Source organism: Protopterus annectens, chromosome 1.part1 (genome assembly GCF_019279795.1).
Source record: "Protopterus annectens isolate FY-2018-M chromosome 1.part1, PAN1.0, whole genome shotgun sequence".
NCBI classification, from domain to species: domain Eukaryota; kingdom Metazoa; phylum Chordata; order Ceratodontiformes; family Protopteridae; genus Protopterus; species Protopterus annectens.
In genome coordinates this window covers 1,415,839,348-1,415,858,447 of record NC_056726.1, presented here as the reverse complement: position 1 = coordinate 1,415,858,447, position 19,100 = coordinate 1,415,839,348, and positions in this window count along the sequence as shown.

Here is a 19,100-nt window from a genome sequence, read left to right as displayed (position 1 = left end):
CTGAAGAGCAGAATAACCAGTTAAAAATTCCTTCAACACTCCTTCATACACAGTTTAAATCAATTTAAATACTGTATTTTTTAAAATAAAAAGTGCAGAAATAGGTACTTAAATTCTCTTATACGTCCAGTTGAATATAACCAAGTTCTTAGCTTGCCAAGCTGAAGTTTTAAAGCAGGAATTATTTCACATGCACCAGTTTAAATATGCAAGGACAGGAAATCAAAGCATGTGGCTACCCCCACACCTGTAATTACTAGCAAATAACAAAATTCAGCCAACACTAGCTTTTAGTTCAAGTTACTGAAGAGCAGAATAACCAGTTAAAAATTCCTTCAACACTCCTTCATACACAGTTTAAATCAATTTAAATACTGTATTTTTAAAATAAAAAGTGCAGAAATAGGTACTTAAATTCTCTTATACGTCCAGTTGAATATAACCAAGTTCTTAGCTTGCCAAGCTGAAGTTTTAAAGCAGGAATTATTTCACATGCACCAGTTTAAATATGCAAGGACAGGAAATCAAAGCATGTGGCTACCCCCACACCTGTAATTACTAGCAAATAACAAAATTCAGCCAACACTAGCTTTTAGTTCAAGTTACTGAAGAGCAGAATAACCAGTTAAAAATTCCTTCAACACTCCTTCATACACAGTTTAAATCAATTTAAATACTGTATTTTTTGAAAATAAAAGTGCAGAAATAGGTACTTAAATTCTCTTATACGTCCAGTTGAATATAACCAAGTTCTTAGCTTGCCAAGCTGAAGTTTTAAAGCAGGAATTATTTCACATGCACCAGTTTAAATATGCAAGGACAGGAAATCAAAGCATGTGGCTACCCCCACACCTGTAATTACTAGCAAATAACAAAATTCAGCCAACACTAGCTTTTAGTTCAAGTTACTGAAGAGCAGAATAACCAGTTAAAAATTCCTTCAACACTCCTTCATACACAGTTTAAATCAATTTAAATACTGTATTTTTTAAAATAAAAAGTGCAGAAATAGGTACTTAAATTCTCTTATACGTCCAGTTGAATATAACCAAGTTCTTAGCTTGCCAAGCTGAAGTTTTAAAGCAGGAATTATTTCACATGCACCAGTTTAAATATGCAAGGACAGGAAATCAAAGCATGTGGCTACCCCCACACCTGTAATTACTAGCAAACAACAAAATTCAGCCAACACTAGCTTTTAGTTCAAGTTACTGAAGAGCAGAATAACCAGTTAAAAATTCCTTCAACACTCCTTCATACACAGTTTAAATCAATTTAAATACTGTATTTTTTAAAATAAAAGTGCAGAAATAGGTACTTAAATTCTCTTATACGTCCAGTTGAATATAACCAAGTTCTTAGCTTGCCAAGCTGAAGTTTTAAAGCAGGAATTATTTCACATGCACCAGTTTAAATATGCAAGGACAGGAAATCAAAGCATGTGGCTACCCCCACACCTGTAATTACTAGCAAATAACAAAATTCAGCCAACACTAGCTTTTAGTTCAAGTTACTGAAGAGCAGAATAACCAGTTAAAAATTCCTTCAACACTCCTTCATACACAGTTTAAATCAATTTAAATACTGTATTTTTTTAAATAAAAAGTGCAGAAATAGGTACTTAAATTCTCTTATACGTCCAGTTGAATATAACCAAGTTCTTAGCTTGCCAAGCTGAAGTTTTAAAGCAGGAATTATTTCACATGCACCAGTTTAAATATGCAAGGACAGGAAATCAAAGCATGTGGCTACCCCACACCTGTAATTACTAGCAAACAACAAAATTCAGCCAACACTAGCTTTTAGTTCAAGTTACTGAAGAGCAGAATAACCAGTTAAAAATTCCTTCAACACTCCTTCATACACAGTTTAAATCAATTTAAATACTGTATTTTTAAAATAAAAAGTGCAGAAATAGGTACTTAAATTCTCTTATACGTCCAGTTGAATATAACCAAGTTCTTAGCTTGCCAAGCTGAAGTTTTAAAGCAGGAATTATTTCACATGCACCAGTTTAAATATGCAAGGACAGGAAATCAAAGCATGTGGCTACCCCCACACCTGTAATTACTAGCAAACAACAAAATTCAGCCAACACTAGCTTTTAGTTCAAGTTACTGAAGAGCAGAATAACCAGTTAAAAATTCCTTCAACACTCCTTCATACACAGTTTAAATCAATTTAAATACTGTATTTTTTAAAATAAAAAGTGCAGAAATAGGTACTTAAATTCTCTTATACGTCCAGTTGAATATAACCAAGTTCTTAGCTTGCCAAGCTGAAGTTTTAAAGCAGGAATTATTTCACATGCACCAGTTTAAATATGCAAGGACAGGAAATCAAAGCATGTGGCTACCCCCACACCTGTAATTACTAGCAAATAACAAAATTCAGCCAACACTAGCTTTTAGTTCAAGTTACTGAAGAGCAGAATAACCAGTTAAAAATTCCTTCAACACTCCTTCATACACAGTTTAAATCAATTTAAATACTGTATTTTTTAAAATAAAAAGTGCAGAAATAGGTACTTAAATTCTCTTATACGTCCAGTTGAATATAACCAAGTTCTTAGCTTGCCAAGCTGAAGTTTTAAAGCAGGAATTATTTCACATGCACCAGTTTAAATATGCAAGGACAGGAAATCAAAGCATGTGGCTACCCCCACACCTGTAATTACTAGCAAATAACAAAATTCAGCCAACACTAGCTTTTAGTTCAAGTTACTGAAGAGCAGAATAACCAGTTAAAAATTCCTTCAACACTCCTTCATACACAGTTTAAATCAATTTAAATACTGTATTTTTAAAATAAAAGTGCAGAAATAGGTACTTAAATTCTCTTATACGTCCAGTTGAATATAACCAAGTTCTTAGCTTGCCAAGCTGAAGTTTTAAAGCAGGAATTATTTCACATGCACCAGTTTAAATATGCAAGGACAGGAAATCAAAGCATGTGGCTACCCCCACACCTGTAATTACTAGCAAACAACAAAATTCAGCCAACACTAGCTTTTAGTTCAAGTTACTGAAGAGCAGAATAACCAGTTAAAAATTCCTTCAACACTCCTTCATACACAGTTTAAATCAATTTAAATACTGTATTTTTAAAATAAAAGTGCAGAAATAGGTACTTAAATTCTCTTATACGTCCAGTTGAATATAACCAAGTTCTTAGCTTGCCAAGCTGAAGTTTTAAAGCAGGAATTATTTCACATGCACCAGTTTAAATATGCAAGGACAGGAAATCAAAGCATGTGGCTACCCCCACACCTGTAATTACTAGCAAATAACAAAATTCAGCCAACACTAGCTTTTAGTTCAAGTTACTGAAGAGCAGAATAACCAGTTAAAAATTCCTTCAACACTCCTTCATACACAGTTTAAATCAATTTAAATACTGTATTTTGTAAAATCAAAAGTGCAGAAATAGGTACTTAAATTCTCTTATACGTCCAGTTGAATATAACCAAGTTCTTAGCTTGCCAAGCTGAAGTTTTAAAGCAGGAATTATTTCACATGCACCAGTTTAAATATGCAAGGACAGGAAATCAAAGCATGTGGCTACCCCCACACCTGTAATTACTAGCAAATAACAAAATTCAGCCAACACTAGCTTTTAGTTCAAGTTACTGAAGAGCAGAATAACCAGTTAAAAATTCCTTCAACACTCCTTCATACACAGTTTAAATCAATTTAAATACTGTATTTTTTAAAATAAAAAGTGCAGAAATAGGTACTTAAATTCTCTTATACGTCCAGTTGAATATAACCAAGTTCTTAGCTTGCCAAGCTGAAGTTTTAAAGCAGGAATTATTTCACATGCACCAGTTTAAATATGCAAGGACAGGAAATCAAAGCATGTGGCTACCCCCACACCTGTAATTACTAGCAAATAACAAAATTCAGCCAACACTAGCTTTTAGTTCAAGTTACTGAAGAGCAGAATAACCAGTTAAAAATTCCTTCAACACTCCTTCATACACAGTTTAAATCAATTTAAATACTGTATTTTTTAAAAATAAAAGTGCAGAAATAGGTACTTAAATTCTCTTATACGTCCAGTTGAATATAACCAAGTTCTTAGCTTGCCAAGCTGAAGTTTTAAAGCAGGAATTATTTCACATGCACCAGTTTAAATATGCAAGGACAGGAAATCAAAGCATGTGGCTACCCCACACCTGTAATTACTAGCAAATAACAAAATTCAGCCAACACTAGCTTTTAGTTCAAGTTACTGAAGAGCAGAATAACCAGTTAAAAATTCCTTCAACACTCCTTCATACACAGTTTAAATCAATTTAAATACTGTATTTTTAAAATAAAAGTGCAGAAATAGGTACTTAAATTCTCTTATACGTCCAGTTGAATATAACCAAGTTCTTAGCTTGCCAAGCTGAAGTTTTAAAGCAGGAATTATTTCACATGCACCAGTTTAAATATGCAAGGACAGGAAATCAAAGCATGTGGCTACCCCACACCTGTAATTACTAGCAAATAACAAAATTCAGCCAACACTAGCTTTTAGTTCAAGTTACTGAAGAGCAGAATAACCAGTTAAAAATTCCTTCAACACTCCTTCATACACAGTTTAAATCAATTTAAATACTGTATTTTTTTAAATAAAAAGTGCAGAAATAGGTACTTAAATTCTCTTATACGTCCAGTTGAATATAACCAAGTTCTTAGCTTGCCAAGCTGAAGTTTTAAAGCAGGAATTATTTCACATGCACCAGTTTAAATATGCAAGGACAGGAAATCAAAGCATGTGGCTACCCCCACACCTGTAATTACTAGCAAATAACAAAATTCAGCCAACACTAGCTTTTAGTTCAAGTTACTGAAGAGCAGAATAACCAGTTAAAAATTCCTTCAACACTCCTTCATACACAGTTTAAATCAATTTAAATACTGTATTTTTAAAATAAAAGTGCAGAAATAGGTACTTAAATTCTCTTATACGTCCAGTTGAATATAACCAAGTTCTTAGCTTGCCAAGCTGAAGTTTTAAAGCAGGAATTATTTCACATGCACCAGTTTAAATATGCAAGGACAGGAAATCAAAGCATGTGGCTACCCCCACACCTGTAATTACTAGCAAATAACAAAATTCAGCCAACACTAGCTTTTAGTTCAAGTTACTGAAGAGCAGAATAACCAGTTAAAAATTCCTTCAACACTCCTTCATACACAGTTTAAATCAATTTAAATACTGTATTTTTCAAAATAAAAAGTGCAGAAATAGGTACTTAAATTCTCTTATACGTCCAGTTGAATATAACCAAGTTCTTAGCTTGCCAAGCTGAAGTTTTAAAGCAGGAATTATTTCACATGCACCAGTTTAAATATGCAAGGACAGGAAATCAAAGCATGTGGCTACCCCCACACCTGTAATTACTAGCAAATAACAAAATTCAGCCAACACTAGCTTTTAGTTCAAGTTACTGAAGAGCAGAATAACCAGTTAAAAATTCCTTCAACACTCCTTCATACACAGTTTAAATCAATTTAAATACTGTATTTTTAAAATAAAAGTGCAGAAATAGGTACTTAAATTCTCTTATACGTCCAGTTGAATATAACCAAGTTCTTAGCTTGCCAAGCTGAAGTTTTAAAGCAGGAATTATTTCACATGCACCAGTTTAAATATGCAAGGACAGGAAATCAAAGCATGTGGCTACCCCCACACCTGTAATTACTAGCAAATAACAAAATTCAGCCAACACTAGCTTTTAGTTCAAGTTACTGAAGAGCAGAATAACCAGTTAAAAATTCCTTCAACACTCCTTCATACACAGTTTAAATCAATTTAAATACTGTATTTTTTAAAATAAAAGTGCAGAAATAGGTACTTAAATTCTCTTATACGTCCAGTTGAATATAACCAAGTTCTTAGCTTGCCAAGCTGAAGTTTTAAAGCAGGAATTATTTCACATGCACCAGTTTAAATATGCAAGGACAGGAAATCAAAGCATGTGGCTACCCCCACACCTGTAATTACTAGCAACAACAAAATTCAGCCAACACTAGCTTTTAGTTCAAGTTACTGAAGAGCAGAATAACCAGTTAAAAATTCCTTCAACACTCCTTCATACACAGTTTAAATCAATTTAAATACTGTATTTTTTAAAATAAAAAGTGCAGAAATAGGTACTTAAATTCTCTTATACGTCCAGTTGAATATAACCAAGTTCTTAGCTTGCCAAGCTGAAGTTTTAAAGCAGGAATTATTTCACATGCACCAGTTTAAATATGCAAGGACAGGAAATCAAAGCATGTGGCTACCCCCACACCTGTAATTACTAGCAAATAACAAAATTCAGCCAACACTAGCTTTTAGTTCAAGTTACTGAAGAGCAGAATAACCAGTTAAAAATTCCTTCAACACTCCTTCATACACAGTTTAAATCAATTTAAATACTGTATTTTTAAAATAAAAAGTGCAGAAATAGGTACTTAAATTCTCTTATACGTCCAGTTGAATATAACCAAGTTCTTAGCTTGCCAAGCTGAAGTTTTAAAGCAGGAATTATTTCACATGCACCAGTTTAAATATGCAAGGACAGGAAATCAAAGCATGTGGCTACCCCCACACCTGTAATTACTAGCAAATAACAAAATTCAGCCAACACTAGCTTTTAGTTCAAGTTACTGAAGAGCAGAATAACCAGTTAAAAATTCCTTCAACACTCCTTCATACACAGTTTAAATCAATTTAAATACTGTATTTTTAAAATAAAAAGTGCAGAAATAGGTACTTAAATTCTCTTATACGTCCAGTTGAATATAACCAAGTTCTTAGCTTGCCAAGCTGAAGTTTTAAAGCAGGAATTATTTCACATGCACCAGTTTAAATATGCAAGGACAGGAAATCAAAGCATGTGGCTACCCCCACACCTGTAATTACTAGCAAATAACAAAATTCAGCCAACACTAGCTTTTAGTTCAAGTTACTGAAGAGCAGAATAACCAGTTAAAAATTCCTTCAACACTCCTTCATACACAGTTTAAATCAATTTAAATACTGTATTTTTAAAATAAAAAGTGCAGAAATAGGTACTTAAATTCTCTTATACGTCCAGTTGAATATAACCAAGTTCTTAGCTTGCCAAGCTGAAGTTTTAAAGCAGGAATTATTTCACATGCACCAGTTTAAATATGCAAGGACAGGAAATCAAAGCATGTGGCTACCCCCACACCTGTAATTACTAGCAAATAACAAAATTCAGCCAACACTAGCTTTTAGTTCAAGTTACTGAAGAGCAGAATAACCAGTTAAAAATTCCTTCAACACTCCTTCATACACAGTTTAAATCAATTTAAATACTGTATTTTTAAAATAAAAAGTGCAGAAATAGGTACTTAAATTCTCTTATACGTCCAGTTGAATATAACCAAGTTCTTAGCTTGCCAAGCTGAAGTTTTAAAGCAGGAATTATTTCACATGCACCAGTTTAAATATGCAAGGACAGGAAATCAAAGCATGTGGCTACCCCCACACCTGTAATTACTAGCAAATAACAAAATTCAGCCAACACTAGCTTTTAGTTCAAGTTACTGAAGAGCAGAATAACCAGTTAAAAATTCCTTCAACACTCCTTCATACACAGTTTAAATCAATTTAAATACTGTATTTTTAAAATAAAAAGTGCAGAAATAGGTACTTAAATTCTCTTATACGTCCAGTTGAATATAACCAAGTTCTTAGCTTGCCAAGCTGAAGTTTTAAAGCAGGAATTATTTCACATGCACCAGTTTAAATATGCAAGGACAGGAAATCAAAGCATGTGGCTACCCCCACACCTGTAATTACTAGCAAATAACAAAATTCAGCCAACACTAGCTTTTAGTTCAAGTTACTGAAGAGCAGAATAACCAGTTAAAAATTCCTTCAACACTCCTTCATACACAGTTTAAATCAATTTAAATACTGTATTTTTAAAATAAAAAGTGCAGAAATAGGTACTTAAATTCTCTTATACGTCCAGTTGAATATAACCAAGTTCTTAGCTTGCCAAGCTGAAGTTTTAAAGCAGGAATTATTTCACATGCACCAGTTTAAATATGCAAGGACAGGAAATCAAAGCATGTGGCTACCCCCACACCTGTAATTACTAGCAAATAACAAAATTCAGCCAACACTAGCTTTTAGTTCAAGTTACTGAAGAGCAGAATAACCAGTTAAAAATTCCTTCAACACTCCTTCATACACAGTTTAAATCAATTTAAATACTGTATTTTTAAAATAAAAGTGCAGAAATAGGTACTTAAATTCTCTTATACGTCCAGTTGAATATAACCAAGTTCTTAGCTTGCCAAGCTGAAGTTTTAAAGCAGGAATTATTTCACATGCACCAGTTTAAATATGCAAGGACAGGAAATCAAAGCATGTGGCTACCCCCACACCTGTAATTACTAGCAAATAACAAAATTCAGCCAACACTAGCTTTTAGTTCAAGTTACTGAAGAGCAGAATAACCAGTTAAAAATTCCTTCAACACTCCTTCATACACAGTTTAAATCAATTTAAATACTGTATTTTTAAAATAAAAGTGCAGAAATAGGTACTTAAATTCTCTTATACGTCCAGTTGAATATAACCAAGTTCTTAGCTTGCCAAGCTGAAGTTTTAAAGCAGGAATTATTTCACATGCACCAGTTTAAATATGCAAGGACAGGAAATCAAAGCATGTGGCTACCCCCACACCTGTAATTACTAGCAAACAACAAAATTCAGCCAACACTAGCTTTTAGTTCAAGTTACTGAAGAGCAGAATAACCAGTTAAAAATTCCTTCAACACTCCTTCATACACAGTTTAAATCAATTTAAATACTGTATTTTTAAAATAAAAAGTGCAGAAATAGGTACTTAAATTCTCTTATACGTCCAGTTGAATATAACCAAGTTCTTAGCTTGCCAAGCTGAAGTTTTAAAGCAGGAATTATTTCACATGCACCAGTTTAAATATGCAAGGACAGGAAATCAAAGCATGTGGCTACCCCCACACCTGTAATTACTAGCAAACAACAAAATTCAGCCAACACTAGCTTTTAGTTCAAGTTACTGAAGAGCAGAATAACCAGTTAAAAATTCCTTCAACACTCCTTCATACACAGTTTAAATCAATTTAAATACTGTATTTTTTAAAATAAAAAGTGCAGAAATAGGTACTTAAATTCTCTTATACGTCCAGTTGAATATAACCAAGTTCTTAGCTTGCCAAGCTGAAGTTTTAAAGCAGGAATTATTTCACATGCACCAGTTTAAATATGCAAGGACAGGAAATCAAAGCATGTGGCTACCCCCACACCTGTAATTACTAGCAAACAACAAAATTCAGCCAACACTAGCTTTTAGTTCAAGTTACTGAAGAGCAGAATAACCAGTTAAAAATTCCTTCAACACTCCTTCATACACAGTTTAAATCAATTTAAATACTGTATTTTTAAAATAAAAAGTGCAGAAATAGGTACTTAAATTCTCTTATACGTCCAGTTGAATATAACCAAGTTCTTAGCTTGCCAAGCTGAAGTTTTAAAGCAGGAATTATTTCACATGCACCAGTTTAAATATGCAAGGACAGGAAATCAAAGCATGTGGCTACCCCCACACCTGTAATTACTAGCAAACAACAAAATTCAGCCAACACTAGCTTTTAGTTCAAGTTACTGAAGAGCAGAATAACCAGTTAAAAATTCCTTCAACACTCCTTCATACACAGTTTAAATCAATTTAAATACTGTATTTTTAAAATAAAAAGTGCAGAAATAGGTACTTAAATTCTCTTATACGTCCAGTTGAATATAACCAAGTTCTTAGCTTGCCAAGCTGAAGTTTTAAAGCAGGAATTATTTCACATGCACCAGTTTAAATATGCAAGGACAGGAAATCAAAGCATGTGGCTACCCCCACACCTGTAATTACTAGCAAACAACAAAATTCAGCCAACACTAGCTTTTAGTTCAAGTTACTGAAGAGCAGAATAACCAGTTAAAAATTCCTTCAACACTCCTTCATACACAGTTTAAATCAATTTAAATACTGTATACTTAAAATAAAAAGTGCAGAAATAGGTACTTAAATTCTCTTATACGTCCAGTTGAATATAACCAAGTTCTTAGCTTGCCAAGCTGAAGTTTTAAAGCAGGAATTATTTCACATGCACCAGTTTAAATATGCAAGGACAGGAAATCAAAGCATGTGGCTACCCCCACACCTGTAATTACTAGCAAACAACAAAATTCAGCCAACACTAGCTTTTAGTTCAAGTTACTGAAGAGCAGAATAACCAGTTAAAAATTCCTTCAACACTCCTTCATACACAGTTTAAATCAATTTAAATACTGTATTTTTTAAAAGAAAGAGTGCATAAAAAGGTACTTAAATTCTCTTATACGTCCAGTTGAATATAACCAAGTTAACCATTGTTAATACTTCAACTGACTTTAATACTAATACTTTTATTTACATCTTTTTTATGTTCTTTTGTACTTTAGGATAGTATAACTACACTAAATACAAAGGATTGAATTAGGTGTATATCATATAGTTTAGATTTACTAACCATTCTTACTTCCATTGTACAGAAACACCTAAGTGAAAAGAAAGAAACTTGAAAGCTGACGTGTTTAATTACTAAGTAAGGGTACTAGCCATTTACACTAAGTGAATGAGTAACCATAGAAAAAGGATATTTAAATTAACTTAATGTGCATTAACTACTATATTAGATACATACATACACTTTTTTAAAAAAAGTTAAAATTTTGAGTTTTGATCGTAAAACGTGTTGATTTTAACTTCTTCCTGATAGGATAGAACTGAAGGAAGTAACTATTTAAGTTCAATAACAATTTGAGAAGGTTGTCTGAAGAAGTTCGGGTATAACCCGAACGAAAAGCGCTTAACACACATTGGAATCTTGTTTCTGTTAGGTTACCTTGTACACTGGAACCGTGATAGTGTGCTTTTAACTTGCTCAAGACATTTTATTTATACTTGCTTGGGATTGTGACTTTGTCTCGGGTACTGGCGTACCCTTTACTGTAACTTCAGCAATTTTGTAATATTAAACTTCGTGTGGTTTTAGATTCACCTTCATGAATATGCAAGGCGTGCTGCTGTGGCTACACAGACATGAGCCACCCCATGCAGGAATAGCACTATTCCTCCATGGAGTTTATTGAATCCAGGGGTAAATCTGTAACACCTATGGCTTCTGGGGGGCACTGGCTTAATTATTTTCTAAATGATTATTACTGTACTGTCTTGATCACATAATGTGTGCTGAAAGGATGCAAGAAAAACAAAGGCTGAACAACAAAATTATTTCCTTAATCCTAATTTCTGTTCAAGCCATCATTGGATGAAAAGGTTGTGTGAAAAAAAGGCAACATGTGAGAAAAGGAAGAAAAAAGCAATGTGCATAGTATGGAGAGCACTGGAGGATGTGTATGTATATATGTGGGGGGGGGGCTTAAACAGTTGGCAATGCCTACAGCACCATTTAACCTAAATCCAGCCCTGTACACAGAGTTGTTGTAATGACTAACTGTTGCAACTAAATGCCTGTAACTGTGACTGTTCCTTTGGTAGATGGGACAACACAGAGTGGTACATAAGCCTTTTGTAATTTCAGAGCATTGTAGTTATAGATCAGTATGTGCATACTACTTCTAAAAGTTTGCAGCATGAATTAAAATGTTGTTTAGGAGAGGTGTCAGTGACAGGGTGAAGCTTAGTTTGGAAGTACCTAGGGGGCCCCAACTTGACATTTGCTGGGGGTCCCCTAAATGCTTACTCTGGCCCTGCCTGTCAATTTACATGTTATAGAGAATAGTGTCAGACATGCAGGCACCATTAGATACATTTGACATTCAATTAGCTTCAGTCCACTTGCAAAACAATGACCTCATCAATGTTTTGAAATAGAGATGAGAGCAGACCATTTAATTTCATAAGCACCTGCTCTTATTGATGCCATACAAAAAAACTGCCATTTGAAGAATGGAAATGTTCTTTCTGTCTTCACACTTAATGAATGTTTGTATCACTTCTCTTCCAAAAACATTAAATGGCTATCTTCAACACATAACATTGTTATTTTAAGCATTAATGTACACATTTGTGGACATAGTATTGCCTAAAGAAGCAAAGTTTGAAAATTGTAATCATTACATTATAAACAGTATACATAGCTACACCCTTGTGCAGTAATGAAGTTTTGGCTGAGAAAGTTGGGTTTAGGGGATGCTGTCATCATCATTGAGTTTGAAGATATAGCCAGTGTATATGCTGAATGAGCAGAGGCTCACTTAACTGTAAATAAACTCACACACACACACACACACACACACACACACACACACACACACACACACACACACACACACACACACACACACAGTTGCATAGACACACAAGTCCTCTATGCTGGGTATTGAACCTCATGCCTAGCCAAGTTAAAGAACCTAGAGTGGAATGTACTAGTTGCAAGTACCACATGAATACTTATGTGAACTTGAATACTGGGATATTTGTACAAATCAGTGCTTTGAAGGGACAGTACTGTACATCCCAGATCATACAACAAATGCATATGTGTGTAGAGGACCATGTAACTTCAGTATGATTGTCGCATATGACAGTATACATTTATAATGCAATAAAGATATAGTCCTTACTGTACATTCTAATACTGTGAGGGGTATTGACATGTTTCCCATAATGGGATGACATACACATTGGTTGTTGTACACCACTGGATTATCAATCTGATGTTACAGTGACATCATGTTGGGATGATTGCACACTTGTATTGTCTCATACTTGCACTATGTGCATTGGCAAGACAAACATGCATGTCATACGTAGGACAGTGATGTATGTGGTGAGAATAGGTTAACCAAGCTGGTTTCACTTTACAAATGTAAACACTGTAGAGCAAACACATTCCTTTACACAAATTAATTAGGTAAGTTAAAAGCATTCAAAACTAATGATCATCTTTGGGCAACAGTAATGCATACATACAAACATTGTCCAATAGAAAACTATGATTCTTTGATCTGTCAATTTTTTTCTTGTACTCTTTAAGTGCAGCATCACTAAGATGATTTGTGCTGCTGATGACAAGGTGTTAGCACCTGGTTAATCATACCTAGATGTTGAACTTACAATAGTGGTTAGCACTACTCAGTGTTATTCTGTGGTGATGTCCGTGCAAAGATCTTTACAAGAAAGCATTCACAATAGGTGGATTGATGTAGCAGAAGGGTAATGATGTGTTAAGTAAGGAGGTTTAATCAATATTTATAAAAAATAGTCAGACAAAACATTGTGAAACATGTTGCCATCTATATGTATCTTTACATTTTCAGCATGCCAGTAAATAATTTAGACCCGAGTGTTATTTTAGCACAATATTTAGAAATTCATATTTATGAAAGTTAATATTTGACAGTGAATTTCAGCAAGCATGAATGCATGTAAACATCTTTATTACCCTAGTGACCACTGAAATCCATACAACCAACTCTTCATCTTGTTCAAATTTACAGTAAACTGAATAAACATAGCTTAGCATAGTATCACTAAGTGAGACAGAGTAATGTGGATGAAGGCAATCGAATCCAAAGATATTGCCATAAGCTGTGCACTTCCATTTAGTGTTAGTAGCATTTGTTGCCCAGCACCAGACATTTCTCAAATACAGAGCAGATGAGTAATGATATAGAAGGGAGAAGATCTATCACCTAGGTGACGTGGACAAAGTAGATCACCCCTGAAGAAGAATAATGGTGACTCACAACAATATGCAGACAACAGGTACACCACAATTACTGAACCACTTAGCTAATGTCTGGAATAGAGCCCATGACATTATCAAAAACATCTTTCCACACATTTGAGCATTAGCTCATCACACTACAAAGGAATTATTACTTCCAACATTAAAATAACTATTGAAGCACACTGAAAACGTATGGAAGAATATGGGGTGAACAAAAAGAGTTACAGACAGTTTTACAGAATTGCAAAAATATATTTTGGAGGCAAGGGAGCCCGCAGGATTTTTTGTAGGAGGGGTGCAAACCCAGAGCCCCACCCCTCCACCCACATAGCCCCACCCCCTCCACTCATGCAGCCCTCTCCCCCACGCAGCCATTACAGGATCCCATTACTTGGCTATTTCTCCCCAGTTGCCATAAACACTGTCAAAATTCTTAGTGTGCATACTGTTTTATGCTTTACTTCTACAATGATTACAGATATCTGGATTTAATTAGGAATCCATGATAAGTTGTTTTACATACCCCATGTGCATTGCAACTAACTCAAGGGAACTTTCAGCTGGCAGGCCTTTTGTATTCTGATCAAGAAGGAACTTGGCTGCTCAGTTCTCTATATGGAATAATTTCTCATTCATTACTAATAATCATTTTATTTACTTGGGTACTAACAGAGTTTTACTTTTTACCTACCATAAAGACAAGGTATTTGTTTTACCTCAAAGTACTTCCCATTGTTTTATTTATTTATTTGTAAGTGACTTAGAAACAACTACTGGGGAACAGTGTTCATTAGCTCAGTATTCTTCATGTAGGACACTAAACTGAGCCCTATGAGCCTGTTCAGATTATACAGATTTAAACAGATTAGTTTATAACACTAGTGTTCTTTGGTTTCCAAGATTAGCTCTCAGTAACACAAGTTGCTGTTTAAATAAAAGCTAGCATTCTGTAATCTGAATGCACGACACGTTATAGTTGTATTTAACTTAAACTGTGTGCATTCACTAAATTATGTATATCTTTAAATGAATGCTTAATCAAGCATTTCTTCATAATCCCAACATTGACATAGTTGGAAATCATCACTTCATATTTTTATAGATAATTCCAATAACCCTAATATATGCACATTATTAATTATTTTTTCAAGATTAGTTTTACTGAGTGGGCAAGGGAAATTCTGGGTATTTTCTGATTTTGTGTGGTTGACCATTAGTTATATGAAACTGGGTCTGCATTATCACTGATGTGAACAACTTCATTATACGCTTAACTAAAAGCTTTAGACCGTTTTTCTTGACACAACCATTACAGTATCCTTCCTGTTACTGTGATAAGCAAAAGTAGCCATGCATAAGAAGTGTACATATTTATACATATGATTATGCACATGGTTATAATATATACAGATTGTATTAATTATAATATAAAATAATTTAATTATATCCCTTCTATAATACAACACCGCTTGTTAGACTGTGTTTTAAATTTATAGTTTTGAATGTTTTTCCAGCAAGCAATGAAACAAAACATATGAATCAATAATGACAAACTTCCCAATTCAAAACATTTCAACCATAAAAGGCCACTTAAACTTTTGTCATTACAATCCACCAATGTCAGTCAATATGCACAATCTCTGCAGAAGTAAAAGTCATCTGAATAATTCCACATTATAGAGATCTGAAACTAATGAAGAGGTTGTTGCTAGAAAACAACTTTATATTTCAGCATTTCATCAACAAATTCAGTGCCTGCTGCCCTTGAAGAATACATTGCCTATGCTACATTAAAAAATGGTAAACTGGTATATTTGCAATAGGGAATGGGTGGTAAGCTGAAAAACAAGTTCATAGTTATTAGGCATCTCATCCAAAGGAGGACATAGCCAGGACTGCAGCACTCCACCCCCTTAAAATACAAATCTACATGTGGTGGGAGTAGAACCTATAGCCCTCTGCATCAAGATGCAGGTATGCTACCTGCTGTACTACTAACACTGCTTTAAAATTCTATACCACAATAATGATACCATTTGCTAAACAAAACAGTTGCACATTTTAAGCAGACAGCATGAGCAGCAGTAAACTTCTCTTCCCTTGAAGATCACAATTCCTTGAAAATACAATTGAAAATAAATTCCACCTGCTAACTCTAAATAGAGCATTTCACTTTCTCTCACACACCTCAACCTCTGCAAGAAATCTGGACAAAGCCCAACATAGATAGGGACAGATTATAAATATTGCTCTCATGAACTTAGAACATTGCTAGAATAACAGGATTTATGTTAGTATGCATTTTATATGTTGGAAAGAAGGAAGGTTGGTATATTGTGTGTGCAAGAGACCAGATGGAAGGGGAGTAAGGCTAGGTGTATCGGAGGTGGGTTCAAATTGTTTTATCATGGTGTGGATGGGAGGAGAAATGGCATAGGGGTTATCCTGAAGGAACAGTATACTAAGAGTGTTTTGGAGGTGAAAAAAGTGTTGGACAGAGTGATGTTTATGAAGCTGGAAATTGATGGTGTAATGATGAATGTTGTTAGTGCATATGCTCCACAAGTTGGGTGTGCGATGGATGAGAAAGAAAAATTTTGGAGTGAGTTGGATGAAGTGGTGATGACTGTACCCAAGGGTGAGTGAGTGGTGATCGGAGCAGATTTCAATGGGCATGTTGGTGAAGGGAACAGAGTGGATGACGAAGTGATGGGTAGGTATGGTGTTAAACAAAGGAATGCAGAAGGTCAGATGGTAGTGGATTTTGCGAAAAGGATGGACATGGCTGTGGTGAATACATATTTTAACAAGAGGGAGGAGCATTGGGTGACATACAAGAGTAGAGGATGATGCACACAGGTGGATTATATCTTATGTGGGAGGGCCAGTTTGAAGGAGATTGGAGACTGTAAAGTGATGACCGGGGAAAGTGTAGTTAGGCAGCATAGGATGGTGGTTTGTAGGATGACGTTGGTGATCAAGAAGAGGAGGAGGAGGAGTGTGAGGGCAGCACCAAGGATCAAATGGTGGAAATTGAAAAGGGGTAATTGTGAGGTGGAGTTCAGGGATGTGTTAAGACAGGCACTGGGTGGCAGTGAAGAGTTACCAAATAGCTGGGTAACTACAGCAGAGCTAGTAAGGGAGATGGCTAAAAAGATGCTTGGTATGACATCTGGACAGAGGAAGGATGACAAGGAGACATGGTGGTGGAATGAGGAAGTACAGGAGAGTATACAGAGAAAGAGGTTGGCAAAGAAGAAGTGGGAATGTCAGACAGATGAAGAAAGTAGACAGGAGTATAAGGAGATGAAGTGCATGGCAAAGAGAGAGGTGGCGAAGGCTAAGGATAAGGTGTATGAAGAGTTGTATGAAAGGTCGGATACTAAGGAGGGAGAAAAGGACCTGTACCAATTTGCTAGACAGGGGGACCAAGCTAGGAAAGATGTGCAGCAGGTAAATGTGATAAAGGTTAATGAGGGAAACATACTCACAAGCGAGGAGAGTGTGTCGAGAAGATGGAAAGAGTACTTTGAGGGGTTGATGAATGAAGAGAATGAGAGGGAGAGAAGGTTGGATGATGTGGGGATAGTGAATCATGAAGTACAATGGATTAGCAAGGAAGAAGTAAGGATAGCTATGAAGAGGATGAAGAATGGAAAGGCTGTTGGTCCAGATGATATACCTGTGGATGCGTGGAGGTGTTTAGGTGAAATTGCATTGGAGTTTTTAACTAGATTGTTTAATGAAATCTTGGAAAGTGAGAGGATTCCTGAGGAATGGAGAAAGTGTTTTGGTACCGATTTTTAAGAATAAGAGTGATGTGTAGATCTGTAGTAACTACAGAGGAATTACATTGATCGGTCAAAGCACAAAGTTATGGGAAAGAGTAATGGAAGCTAGGTTAAGAAGGGACATGATGATTAGTGATCAGCAGTATGGTTTCATGCCGGGAAAGAGCACTACAAATGTGATGTTTGCTCTGAGAGTGTTGATAGAGAAGTACAGAGAAGGACAGAAGGAGTTGCACTGTATTTTTGTTGACTTAGAGAAATCATATAAAGTGTAGCTATCATTCTAAGTCTTTTGATTAAGCACTTGGGCTTCAGACCAGTTGTTTTACATTAGGAAGGTTTGTGGCTTGCACTGTGGTGGCAGGACAGGTAGCTTACATCCTTCTAAGCTGGGAAATGCTGATTGAGGACTCAGTGTCTGTTATTCTAAAAGTATATTAATTCTGGTTTAAGCACTTGGTCTTCAGGCCAGTTGTTTTACATTAAGAAGGTTTGTGGTCTGCACTGTAGTGGCAGAACAGGTAGCTTACATCCTTCTAAGTTGGGAACTGCTGATTGAAGGCTCAGCATCTGTTATTCTAAAAGTGTATTATTTCTGGTTTAAGCACTCGGACTTCAGGCCAGTTATTTTACATTAAAAGGGTTCGTGGTCTGCACTCTTGTGGGAGGAGAGGCTGGACTCTGCCCTTCTGAGCTGGGAATTTCTGGTTAAAGGCTTATAGTGCCTGCATATTTGAACTGCTTCTTACTGAAATTGGTACACCTTGTTTGCTGTAGCATAGACTAGATCCAGGCCTGCTGAATCTAGCTTTGTTTGTATAACTTGAGCACTAATCCAGGCATTCTTTAAAGTATTCAATTGTATTTATTACTGCTTGGTAGTAACTTGATTAAAGTGTAGCTATCATTCTAAGTCTTTTGGATTAAGCACTTGGGCTTCAGATCAGTTGTTTTACATTTGGAAAGTTTGTGGCCTGCACTGTGGAGGCAGGACAGGTAGCTTACATCCTTCTAAGTTGGGAAATGCTGATTGAGAGCTCAGTGTCTGTAATTCTAAAAGTGTATTAGTTCTGGTTTAAGCACTTGGGCTTCAGGCCAGTTATTTTACATTAAGAAGATTCGTGGTTTGCACTCTTGTGGGAGGAGAGGCTGGACTCTGCCCTTCTGAGCTGGGAATTTCTGGTTAAAGGCTTATAGTGCCTGCATATTTGAACTGTTTCTTACTGAAATTGGTACACCTTGTTTGCTGTAGCATACATAGACTAGATCCAGGCCTGCTGAATCTAGCTTTGTTTGTATGCTTGTTGCTTGTTTGCTTGTTATTTTCCTGAAATGCTAATTCCACCTAAAACACAGCTTTTCAGTGCTTCTGTGGATCCCTAGTGATATCTACATTGCTTACTGTACTTATTTCCTTGTTTCACTTGAAAGAAAGTTACTGTTTGTCGTTTTTGCATTTATGTTACCTGTAACACATTGCATTTAAGTTTCCTGGCACTTGCTCACTAAAGCAATTATA